This window comes from Magnolia sinica, chromosome 3, assembly GCF_029962835.1.
Source record: "Magnolia sinica isolate HGM2019 chromosome 3, MsV1, whole genome shotgun sequence".
Taxonomy (NCBI): Eukaryota; Viridiplantae; Streptophyta; class Magnoliopsida; order Magnoliales; family Magnoliaceae; genus Magnolia; species Magnolia sinica.
The window spans coordinates 11,096,109-11,109,726 of record NC_080575.1 but is presented as its reverse complement, the minus strand read 5'-3'; positions in this window follow the sequence as shown (position 1 = coordinate 11,109,726).

Below are 13,618 nucleotides of genomic sequence, written 5' to 3'. Positions count from 1 at the left end.
TCCATGGTATCCGTGCATTTTGATAGATCATTTTAGAGCATGGCCTCGTAAAAGGAAGCAGATGGAAGGCTCAAGTGGACCACACCACTGGAAGCAGTGGGGATTAAATGCTTACCGTTGAAAATTTCTTAAGGGTGGCACTGAATTTTTGGATCAAGCTTACGTTTTCCCTACATGCAGGTCTATGTGAACTTATAAGAAGGTTTAAACATTATGGTGGGCCCTAGAAAGGTTTTAACTGTAGGAATTCAATTCCCATTGTTTTATGTGGCGTGGTCTATTTGAGCCTTCAATATGTCTCTTTTTTGAGCTTGTGCACTAAAATGATATGTCAAATTAGATGAACGGCCTGGATATAACATATACATAACGGTAGGACCCACATATACTTAAAAGGACAGTCCATCTCTAGCTAAGACCTGGCAGGGATACTACCTAATCCACGCCTAAAACGTGAGCTTTTACTTACAGGACGTGCACTTATCCAAATGTAAGATAAATCGTAAGCGGATTGCTTCCTGTTAATGCGACCAGGCAGGGCTATGTGGGTCCCACTGTGGTGTATGGGTTTTATCTCCACCGTTCATCAATTTTTCCATATTATTTCAGTATATAAGCTCAAAACCGAGGTAGATTCAAGACACAAGTAGACCACACAATGGGGATTAAAATCTTATCGTTGAAAACTTATTGGGGCAGTAGTTTTGGATGGAGCTGATATTTGTGTTTTCTCTTCATCCAGGTCTACGTAACTTTAAACATCACCTGGGCATTAGGAAAGTTTCAATTATCATTGCTGCTTTCTATGATGTGGTCCACTCGAGGCTTTGATTTGTCTAAAATTCGGGCTTCCTCTATAAAATTCTACCACAAAATGAATGGACGGTGTGAATAAAACCAATGAATATAATGGCCACTCATAGCTCCTGCCCACTTCAGATAGAGGAGTAGGATTTGAACTCATTGTTAAGCTGTGCAGAAAAAGAGTCAGAATTGAGATGTCTTTTAAATAAAAAATTAGAGTACTGATTGCACCTCCTAACTGACTCAATAATGGGTCAATTAAAAACTATTAACCGTACTGATTAAGAAAACAAATCCCATATATATATATATATATTTTCGAGCACTAGGATTGACCAATAAACGTGATTTTTTTTTTAAATAATAAATAAAATTTGTTTGTTCTTCATCATGAGCATGTGTTCAAGGTGGATCAGGATCACAACTTTAAAAAGGGGAAGCATTAGGTGTGCCCAGCCTCACCCAACCTGGTGCATCCCTGAAATTGGGCCCACTTTGATGCATTTGAAGCTTACCCACACTGTCCATCCATTTTTGCAGACCAATTTCCGTATGAGACCAAAAATAAACTATATCCAAATTAAGGTGGATTATACTACGACAAATAATGGCAACTGAACATTAACAACCCGTGGGTGACAAAAGTTTCGAGTCAAGCTGATATATGCTTTTTCCCTTTGTCAAAGTCTTCCTGACCTTATCAATAGTGGAGCTGCACACGAGTGAATTGCGTCAAGCTTTGCCCAGGAAGATACCCTAGTTCGAACTTGGCTAGAGTCAACTCAATCCTCAAGCTTGACTAGCCAGCTCAAATTGGCTCGATTAATAGCTTAGGTCAACTCAAGCCAAGTTCAGGACAAGCTTGAGCCCGATTTTTCAAGTAATGTTAAATTCAAGCATACATGTTGGGTTTGAGTTTAGGTTTTAGGGTTTTTAATATATAGAATATGTATTATAATTTATTCAAATATATAAATGTTTATAAATTATTTATATTAAGTAAATTGAATCCAAATTGATTCGATTGGAACCAAGTCATACTGGAGTCAAGTTCAAAAAATTAACTCCACTTTGCTTGACCCCAATTTTCAGTCAAGTCAAGTCAAGCTTTTCAGAATTTAGTAGCTCAGTTCATGTACAGCTGTAATTAAGAGGTTGGATGGCAATAAACATTGCGGTGCGCGAGTTGAATCAGCACCGTTTCATGTATTGTGGTCCAACTGAGATTTGTATCAACTTTAGTTTTGGGCTCATGCCCTTAAATGAGGTGTAAAAACGGATGGATAGCGTGGATATATTAGAAATACATGAAGGTGGGCCCCACAGTCACGGCGGCACCTAATCTGCTTCCCTAAAAAGGTGCTGGAGCTGATCCGTCCAGGGAGCAAAAATGGTGACAGTCCTGATCTCTTAGTACACGTGCAACACTGGCACGTGTGTAGGTGGGATAGATTGTGGTGGGCAAATTGGTCTTTTCTCCTAACATTGGTATTTTGGTAATTTTCTATATTAATTCTGATGGATTAGGAGGCGTTTGACCCCTAGTATTTGTGTATTTGAAGGGATTTGAAAGGATTTAAAGAGATTCGAAAGGATTTAAATCGTGGGGCGTAGCTTCAGTAGATCCCTTGACCCGCCGAAGTGTGGATCCCGTAACCGTGGGGCCTACGATGATTTTTATGCCTTAAATCCATACCGTCCATCCGTTTTTATAGCTCATTTTAGGGCATGATCACAAAAATGAAGCAGATCCAAATCTTAGGTGGACAGAACTACCTGAAATAGTGGTGATTGAATACCTACCATTAAAATCAACTTGGGTCCACCAGAATATTTATTTACCATCCCACCTGTTGTTAAGGTCACTAAAGACCTTCATCAGTGGACCACGAAAATATTAGTTTGATCCAAAACTTTGTGGCCCACAAGAAGTTTTTAATGGTCAATCATCATTGTTTCCTATGATGTGGTCTGCCTGAGATTTGGATATGCTTCATATTTAGGATCATACACTAAAATGATCTGTAAAACCGAATGCACGGCATGGATGTAAGGCAGATACATCAAGGTGGACCCTATAGTCAGGAATGAAGAAGCTAGTTTTTAGGTAATCTAATCTTCATTACCTCTCTGAAGGTGGGTGGACCCTACAGTCAGGGATGATGAACCCCGTGTAGCCACACAATCTCTCTGAAGAATAGATTTGTCACATGTGTTGTATCGAGAGTCTTCTTGCATGGGATAAAGTGCGCCGTCTTAGAGAAACGATCTACCACGACAAACACCGAATCCATGTCGTGCTGTGTTCGTAGGAGACTAAGCATGAAGTCCATAAATAAGTCCTCCTAAGGGCCGTCAGGCACAGGTAACAAGGCATGAAACATGTATTTTAAGATTGCCCTTGGAAGTCTGACAAACATAACAACATTGAACTGCTTTTCCCACATCACGTACTAATTGTGGCCAGTGATATTGTTATTTTATAAGAGCTTTCATCTTGTCTCGCTGAAGGTGTCCACTACGGTCACCTCCATGTAACTCTTGGATGATCTGTTCACTTAACAAACTTTTGGGGATGCACAGTTAATTCCCCTTGAAAAGGAACCCGTCTTGCATATGTATGTCACTGGTATGACCTTCTTGGCATCTAACTCATGCATCTTTGAAGTCGTCGTCGTCGGCATATATGTCTTTTAGGCGCTTGAATCCGACAATCTCATTGCTCATAGTGACTAATAAAGTTGCACGGCGACTCAGTGCATCGATTACTTTGTTTTGTTGCCCAGACTTATGTTTCAGCATAAACGTGAATTTCTACAAAAATAAGATCCACCTAGTATGCACACAGTTAACGTTAGCTTGACTATTAATGAATTTGAGAGCTTAATGGTCTATATACAATATAAATTCTCTTTGAATTAAATAATGTCGACAGTGTTGCAGTACCTAGACCACTGCATACAATTCGATCTCATATATAGACCACTTCTTACGTGCATCGCTAAGTTTCTCACTGTAAAAGGCTATCAATCTACCTTCTTGAGACAAAACTGCATCAATTCTGACATATGAGGCATCACATTCGACTTTAAATAGTTTGTCGAAGTTGGAAAGTATAAGAATCGGAGTCGTGGACAACTTGCACTTAATTTCAACAAAGCTCCCATCAGCTTTGTCAGTCCACTAAAACTATCCCTTCTTTATACAATCATGATTGGTGACACAATAGTATTGAAAATTTTCACAAACCGACAATAGAATGTTGTCAGTCCATGAAAGCTTCACACTTCGTGAATATTTGTGGGAACTGGTCATTCTCTGATTACCTTCACCTTTTTCTGATCCACCCGAATGTCCATGGATGTTACGACAAAGCCCAGAAACAACAGGCTATCGGTCATGAAGCTGTACTTTTTTGGATTGAGATACAGTTTATTTTCAGTGAGCACTTGAATGACCTTCTTGAGGTGTTCTATATGGGTGATTTTGTCTTTACTATATATCAAAATATCATTGAAATAGACCACAACAAACTGCCCAATGAACAGTTTCAGAACTTGGTTCATCAACCTCATGAATGTGTTAGAAACGTTTGAAAGACCGGTATGACCATCCATTCATACAATCCTTCTTTGGTCTTAAAGGTTGTCTTCCACTCATCACCCAGTTATATTCAAATTTGATAGTAGCCGCTCCTCAGATCCAATTTTGAGAATAATTTCACGCTCTCAAGCATGTCCAACATATTGTCCAACCGTGGTATGGGAAACCTGTATTTGATGGTGATTTGGTAGATGGCCTGGCTGTCGACACGCATGCGGTAACTCTCATCTTTCTTAGGAGTTAATAAAGTAGGTACAACGCATGGGCTCATGCTTTCTTGGATGAGACTCTTATGGATCAGTTCCTCCACTTGCCCTTACAGAATTTCGCACTCCTTCAGACTTATTCAATAATGAGGACGATTTGGTAAGTTGGACCTAGGGACAATGTTGATATGGTGTTGGATATCTTGTATAGGAGGTAATCCATCAAGAAAGTCATCAGGCCAAATTTCTTTAAACTCATGCAATAAGGGTTTTAGTTCATTAAGGATGTTGGTGGGATCGAGTTCTTTCTCTTTTACAATTAATGCATAAGTCTAACCTGTTTCTTTGGATTCCTCCACGAAGTCCCTTATAGTTAAGAAAAAATAACCCTCCACTTTAGAAGTTTTAAGTGGTCCCTCTGGATCCATAGGGACCAACATGGTCTTCCAGTTGTCCTTGATAAAGATATATACTTTATCTCACCTTCTATGAGCGGCGTCACAGTCAAATTACCAAGGACGACCGAGTATTATGTGACATGCTTCCATGTTAACTACATCACATACTACTTCATCCTTATAATGTTTTCCAATTGAAAAGGATATAGTGCACTGTTCAGTTACCTTTGTTTCGCTGACCTTCTTGATATAACCGATCGTATATGGGGAGGGATGACGCTCCGTTTTCAATTGTATTTTTCTACCATTACCCTGGAGACGATATTCTCGCTGCTCCCATTGTTGATGATCACATCACAGACTTTTCGGTTCACCGTACACATTGGAAAATGTTATGTCGTTGTGAGTGTACTTCTTTTCTTGGCACGTATAATAATCGCCTCACGATGAGTGATTCACCATGATCCTACTGAACCCAACCTGACTCATCCGCCTCGTCTTTTGTGGCGTGCTCTGGTTTCTCAATACCTGGACCTTCATCAGCATTTTCAGCACTACCATCATTGATGGCGAGGTTCGCCGCTTATTGCTAAGGACAAGTATTTGACAGGTGACCCAGCTCGCCACAATGAAAACAATGGTCTCCCCTTGGTTGAGCATAGGGGTTCGGGATCCTGCTTGGGCTAGCGGCAGTCGACATACCCCTTTGGGGCCTAGTTTGCCCGCTTCCTTGATCCCGGTTCACTGGGTAAGAGGTTGAGTGCATGCTCCTATAGGCTCCTTACAATTGGGTTTTGAAACTCTCTAGGGCAGACTTGCCGCGGTGACCCTTACGATAGGATAGGTTCATGTGTTAGGACGTTCAAGTTGCGCTTCCGCATGCATAGCCAACTTGATTGCATCATTCATCGTCCAGACAAACTGCATTTCAACTCGATCCTGGATCGCCATACGTAATCTACCGTTGAATCGGGCGACTTGCTATGATTCAATCTCGACCAAATCGTTATGCGCCGTCAGGTAGTAAAATTCTTCTGCGTATTCTCTCACCAACAGACTACTTTGTCAACAATTTGGTATTGTTGGAATAATAACTGATCGTAATCGCTAGGGAGGAATCAGGCACATAGTAGTTGCTTCGTCTACTGCCATATGCGGATTAGTGCTTTCGTCTGCTTGGTTTGTGCGAGTTGCAGTTGTTCCCACTAAGATGAAGCTCCGCCCTTCAATTTGTAGGCCACAAGCTTAACCTTTTTTTTACTTCAGAGATGTCTATATAGTCGAAAAATCGTCCAACTTCAAAAAGCCAATCGAGAAAATCTCCAATGTGTAGTTGGCCATTGAAGCTAGGAATATCAACCCTCATCTTGAATTCCCGATCTATTTAATCTACTCGATCGCCATCTTGTCTGGATTGTTAGAAGATTATGTTGTCGATCTCCTCATCGCTGTATCTCCCTTCCTCAAGAGTGACCCTTGGATGCATTGCCGGTATTATCCTGCGATCAGGGCGATTACAAGTCTCAACAATTGGTGATGGATGATTACCATTAGGAACACGGAGCTGCCCTAGGGCCTCACTATGTGATCTATCATGTAATCGATGGAAGCCTATGACCCTTGTATAACTTGTCAATTCTCTCATTGCACCATTTCGAAAGCCGTTAAAAGATGATTCCATGGAGTACCGTTCATGGAATTGTTGCTCGACCCATCGTTAAAAGCCATCGATTGAAGAAAAAACCTCGCTCTGATACCAATCGATGCAGAGAAGTTCCATGGATTTAGAACAATTATTCCCTTGAGAAAGACGATGCTCGACCTCACGTTCTTCCTTACGTCACGTATATATTGATCAAGTTTGGGTTGGGTCGGGCAACCCGAGACCTCAACCCGATTCCAACCCAAGTTTTATTAGATTGGTGTTTGTATGGCCCAAGGCTGAGACTAAACCCTATACATCCTGCCCAAGCCCAACCCAATGTCAGGCCGGTCATGGGTCGGTTGAACCAGCCAACTTTTAGTCCTAGTTTGAACGAGGACCCTAGTTCAATAATCCAAATAATTGATTGGCTAAAACCCATTGTGGGTGGCTCAGGGATCAAGAACCACTCGGATGGAAAAATCTCAACCATTTAATAGGTGGCCATAGAAATAAATGGTTAATAAATAAAATGCTACAACTAATTATATTGACCTTAAAAAGCCTAATTATAATCTATGGCTAGGATTTTTTAAAGCTAGGATATTTTTAGTTCCTCAGCCATCTACGGTAGGACCGTTATATCAATGGATAACAATGGTCCCTCTATATCAAGAGGCCTTGTCCAATCGGTTGGACCCTAATTTACGATCCTCCACCAGTAGATAACATCCGATCTTCTCTGTTAACCACCAAATCTAGTCGTCTAGCGGATGACACTTGTATTTTATTATCTATCAGTGGCTCAACATTGTTTTCTATGGCATGGCCCACCTAACAGGTGGACAAGGCTGATTTTTGCATAAGGTGATCTTACAATGGAGCCCAACTATTGCAGGGGTTGGATGTCACATGCACATGATAGTCATGTTAAAGTATATTAGGATAAATTTTTTAAAAAAAGTTATTTCTTATTAATTAAGATGAATATTAGTCGGAGATAGATGTATACCTGTCAAAAAATAAATAATAAATAAATAATGTTTGAATATCCCATGCAATTAGAGTTGTACACAATTGAGCCAAGTTGAGCTTGGCACGGCTCAACTCGGCTTGATACTTGAGCTCGATTGGCTAGCTTGGCTCTGCGCAGCTTGGTTTGATCAATAGCTCAGGCCAATTCGAGTTGAGTTCAAGCGAAGATCGACCCTTTTCGGTATTTTCTCAAACACATCGACCATACCTTCAATTTCTCATGGTATGTAAAAGAGCTTTACAAAAGTAATTTACATGTATTTCATTAAGTACTCCATAAGCAATTTAAAAATCAAGATACAAGGGTATTTGTTTATACATATTATTGATGCAAAAATCTAGTCGACCCTCTTTAGACCTTCGAGTACCTGCACAGGAAGAAGACAAAGGAGACCCTGGCTAGAGCAGGGGACCCTCTGATGCCAAAGTCAGGCTAGGAATCTGGGTCTTATAGTATTGAGGGGGTTTGGGAGATAGTTTTTTCGTACCTTTAATCCTGGAGAGCCCTCTTTTTATAGGAGTGGGAGGTCCCAGCGTAAGGGGATTCTCTCCTGATTTTTCAGGAGATCTGATTTAGGTGATGTTTTGTTTACGGATACTTCCCGATCCCAAGATTTTCGGGATCGGGAATCCTTTTACAAGATTCTTGGGACGGTGTTTAAGATTACACCGTCTCTCCTTTGTTTGGCTTGGCCTCAATAGATTCGTAATCTCGGCTGGCTTACAGAGGAGGCTTTTTGCCTACTATCGGACAAAACTAAGTCGGTTCAGGACCGATGTTTTTCTTCTATCTGATAGCCGATACCACAACCAACCCTACATAGGTCGATTTCATAATTGGTCAGGTGGCTTTTTGATTCAGGACCTTTAATAGGTCCCTTTAGACATTGCTGCCTCGTTTACCGAGTCAACTTAATATGTCTTATACTTGTCCAAGGCTCTCAACTCTCTCAACTTCGGTCGGGATTCATTTCCTACAAATCCGAACAAGTCTCTCCTTTGGCTTTATCTTGTTCGGTCCGAACTATTGGCTCGGATCCCTCAGACAGTTTCAGTAGAGTTGGTCCATTCCATAACCGAGTCTCTGGACTTGTCATATTTTTCCCCAACAGTAAGCCCCCTACTCCTTATGTTAGTTATATCGACACTAAGGAGTAATGCATTACAGACCGAGGTTATGATGGGGGCATTTATTGCTTCTTGTGTTGTTCTTGACGTGCGACGGATCGTTACTCGAAGTCGCACGAGCGAACAGCCGTCAAGTCGTTTCTTCCACTTATGAGTGTCAGACACGTGGCGAAGACGTTACTTGCGTCAGTCGGAGTGCGCCACGTGTCGAGCGGGGGAGTCGAAGCAGGCGTCGATTCGACTCCTCCTTAAATGCTGCTGCCACATGGCTCCGCTATAAAGGGAGCAGGATCGACTTTCGCACTATCGTCTGCCCACTTAATTTCCTTTTCTTCCATTCTCTCTTCTTCCTTCTTTACTGTGCTTGCAATCTGTCATTCTTCTCCGTCCTTGCTTTCTTCCTTCCTCCCCAACTATGTGCTTTTCGTCTTTCCAGTGAGTCTTCTTTCCTCTCTTTTCTTTTCGACGTTCAATGACAATGCACCCTTCAAGTCCCCGGGAGGGGATTTCCGGTGATGAGGGCGAAACGGAGCATTTTTGGAATGTTTCGAAATCGCCTTCCTTACTGGTGGATATGGCGATGAGCGCCAATGAGGCTTTCTAGCTCACCGCTAGGATGTCCAGTGGGATTCCAGCGGAACGCCCTGCTCCAGAGGGTCTCTCTATCTTAAGACATGCCTCAGGCAAGCCTACCCCTTTTTTCCTTGGGGATGACTTAGAAGAAGAGGCAGAAGAATTAGGAACCTCTGAGTCGACTCTTCCCAGGAGACCAGTGAGGACCGAGTTTAGGGGAACCACTGAGTCGGTTCCCTTACGGAGATCGGCTCAATTTGCTAAGTCGGCAGCTAAAGAAGGAGAGGCTGCCGAGAGTGAGGAGGTCAGAAACGAAAAGAAGGAGCCGGTTCCCTCAGTTTTGACTGAGACAGATTTGGATAGGGTCCGAGTAGGGTATCATGTTCCCGACTTAGTAATTCTTCAACTTCCGCTTCTGAATGAATTGTCCGACCATCCCCCTCGTCGGATGGTCGTAATTTTTCAAGTTGTCATGCAATGTGGCTTGCGTCTGTCCTTACAACCCATTGTTCAAGATTTTCTTTCCCGATTCAGAATTACTCCCAGGCAGATAGTCCCGAATGGGTGGAGGAACTTGTTTAAATGTGCAGTATTGTGGCCTGAGGCAGAGCAACCCCCACTGACCGTGAACGAGTTCCTCTATCTATACCAAGTTCGGCAGAACACTTCGCAGCCTGGCTGGTATTTTTTGAGCGCTTGGCGGAACAAGGGTGGCTCTTTGATAACCGACCCTCCTACCTCTAACAAGCATTAGAGAGAGAGAGGTGGTTCTGGGCATGCGGTCGCTGGGAAACTACCAAGCCTAGGCTGTTCGATTCTCTTGTTCCCCGAGTGTTCTCTAAAGCAGGTAACTCGGTGCGCCTTTTCCCTCGTTTTGTCTTGATAAAGTCCTCTTGAGTCTGACTGAATGTATTCTACAGATATTTCTAAGAAAAAACCGAAGCTAGCAGCTAACGCTTTAGCTCAGATCAGAGACCTGTGGACGTTGAGCCCGGAAGATAAGTTTGGAAAGTCTCTTTTACAACCGGAGCATCTTCTTCTTTCGGGCCTGGATTCATCGGTGACAAGTATCCTTGAATTACCCAGGCACATCCTTCTTGAATTTTTCTAACTCTAAATTTTATCCGACACAGAAATGGCTGAAATTCAACCCCTTCTGAGGCCATCATTGAAGTTGAAGACTCCTCCTAAGTCAGTCCTTCTGTCGGAGCTTTGGCCTCCAAAGAAGGCGAAAAGTGCTCCCTCGATCGCAGAGCCTTCCGCCCCAGTCGCCACTACTTCGGCCATCCCGACCGTCGTCAATCTTTCTGACCCCGAAGAGAGGGCGGAGGACGTTCCGGTCGAGTCCCGGGCAACTCTTGAGCCAGGACCTGTTGCAGAACGGGTCTCGGGGCAAAGAGAGAAGCAGAGTGGAGAGAGTTCAAGGGAAGAGTTGGCTCCACAAGAGCAATCATCCTTCTGTCGGGCCATGACAGACATGGTTCCTTGGGCTGTTTCTACCGAGAGTGAAAAGGAATTCGGTTCCACCTTCGAAGCTCCTAGGAGTCAGATACTCTCCCATGCTGCAAAGATCTTGCTTTAAGTAGGATTTTAAATTTATCCTTTAGCTCCTTATTTCTTTCGGCTTTAATCGGACTTCGTTTTTTTTTTTGCAGCTCGCCTCTTGCCTGCTGAGAGCCAGCAAAGATTTGACCGAGGCAGAGAAGGCCCAGAAACATGTGGTAGACGTTGAAGCGGCTCAAAAATGGGCAGCAGAAGTAGAGGCTCAACTTGAGATTACCTCAACTCGAGTCAGCCATTTGACTACCGAGTTGAGCTTGGCTCGGAAGGCGACTGAAGATGCTAGAGCTGAATGTGCTCGGATGGCTCAGCTGCTGAAGGGAGCCCTTGATGAGAGTTGGTAACTCCGCCTGGCTCGTGACGCCTCTGAGGAGAAGCTGGCTCGGCTGAAGGCCGATACAAAAGCAGCGCTCGAGGTGGCCAAGAAAGAGGTAGGAGAGAAGGCCGTAAAAGACTTCCTTGAATCTCTGGAGTTTGAAGACGAGAGGGATCGCTTATATGCGAGTGGGTACAGAGCTTGCATCCAAGTGGTGAAACAGTTTTTTTCCGACCTTGATCTCTCGAGATTCGAGGAAGGGCCTCTCGAGGATCCAACAACTGAAGCAGCTGAGTTTGATGATGCTGCGGGTGGTACCGGGGCCGAGTCTGAAGCGGCTCAGGCTCCAGAGGTCATTCCGAGTGACCCTTGATAGTCTCAGAGCTTAATTTTTGGTATCATCATCGGCTCTATTTTTGGCCCTCACACCAGCTCCGGGCAAGCTCAATTTTTGGTACCATCATCAGCTCCATTTTTGGCACTCACACCAGCTCCGGGTAAGCTCGATTTTTGGTACCATCATCGGCTCCACTTTTGGCACTCACACCAGCTCCAGGCAAGCTCGAGAATAGTATTAACCGAAGAAGAAATTCGCACGTTGTGACTGATCTTTTTTTTACCCTTAACCCTTTCTAGTCTAATAATGTATTGCTGAAGAAAGATATAACTTGATGTAACATACTGATAAATGAATATGCTCAGTTTCATTTTATTCATTTTTGACTCAGTTTACGTGCCTGTTATTTTCGAGCCTTTTTCATTGCTTTGTCGTGCTGACTTTAGGGGTAATAGATTTTTAGATGCTCGGCATTCCACGGATGAGGTAGCAGTCATCCGGTTAGGTCTTCCAATCGATACGTCCTCGGTCGAATGCTGGCTGAGACGATATAGAGTCCTTCCCAGTTGGGTCCCAATGTACTTGAGCCAACTTTCTTTGTATTAAGGAACATCTTTTGGAGAACCATGTCTCTAACTCGAAAACGTTTGACCTTGACTCGGGCGTTATAGATCCGAGTTACCTGCTGTTGCCGAGCTCACATACGTAGCCGAGCTCTTTCTCTTTATTCGTCCACAAGATCGAGTCCGAGTGCTAAGAATTGTTCATTATCCCCATCGTTAAACGAATTGACTCGGGCTGAAGGCAACCCGATCTCGACCGGAGTGACAGCTTCCAAGCCATAAGCAAGGGAGAAAGGAGTTTCTCCTGTGGTGGTTCGCTCTATAGTTCGATATGCCCACAATATTTTCAGGAGTTTTTCAGCTCATGCTTCTTTGGCTCGGTTGATCTTAGTTCGGAGATGCTGTTTGATGATCTTATTGACTGCCTCAACCTGTCCGTTCGTCTGAGGATGGTGGGGCGATGAGTACACATTTCTGATCCCGAGGTTGTCACATATTTTACGAAAGCTACTATTGTCGAACTGCTTTCCATTGTTGGTAACAATGGTCCGGGGTACTCTGAACTGACAGACATTGTTCTTCCACACAAAATCAGTGATCTTCTGTTCGGTTATTTTTGCCAGTGGCTCAACTTCGGCCCATTTCGTGAAGTAATCTACGGCTACGACAGCGAACTTGGTCTGGCCTCTTCCCATAGGGAGTGACCTTATAATGTCGATTCCCCGTTGTGCGAAGGGCCAAGGACCAGTCATAGGTGTTAGCACTTCGGGAGGTTGTCTCGGGATAATCGCGAATCTCTGACATCTATCGCATCTCTAAACGAACTTACGAGCATGGTGTTAGATAGTCGACCAGTAGTATCCTTGACGTAATACCTTATGCGCGAGTGACCGTCCTCCTAAATGGTTTTCGTAGATCCCTTCGTGGATTTCCCGTAAAACATAGTCCGCTTCACTGAGGTTTAGGCATCGCAGTAATGAAGCATAATAACCTTTCTTGTATAAAGTCCCGTTGAGTATGGTATAACGGGAAGCTCGGATCTTTAATCGTCAAGCCTCAGCACGGTCTTCAGGCAACTCACCCTTGTCGAGATATCAGACGATCGGATCAATCCAAGAAGGTTCCGAGTCAATCATATGTATGGTCGAGCTAACTGGTTCAGTAATACTCGGCTTAGCGACGTACTCGACTGGAACAGACCTAGGTATATCGTCTTCGTCGGTGAAGGCGAGTTTTGCTAATAGGTCGGCTTTGGCATTCTCTATCCGAGGAATCCGAGTGACGACACAACACTGAAAGCCGCTAATAAGTTCTTTAACTTTCTCCATGTATATTTTTAATTGCTCTTTCCGTGTTTGATATACACCGGTAACTTGGTTAACAACCAGCTGAGAATCACTGAAAACATTTAAATGCATAAAACCCAAGCTGGCCGCGAGTCGAAGGCCAAGCA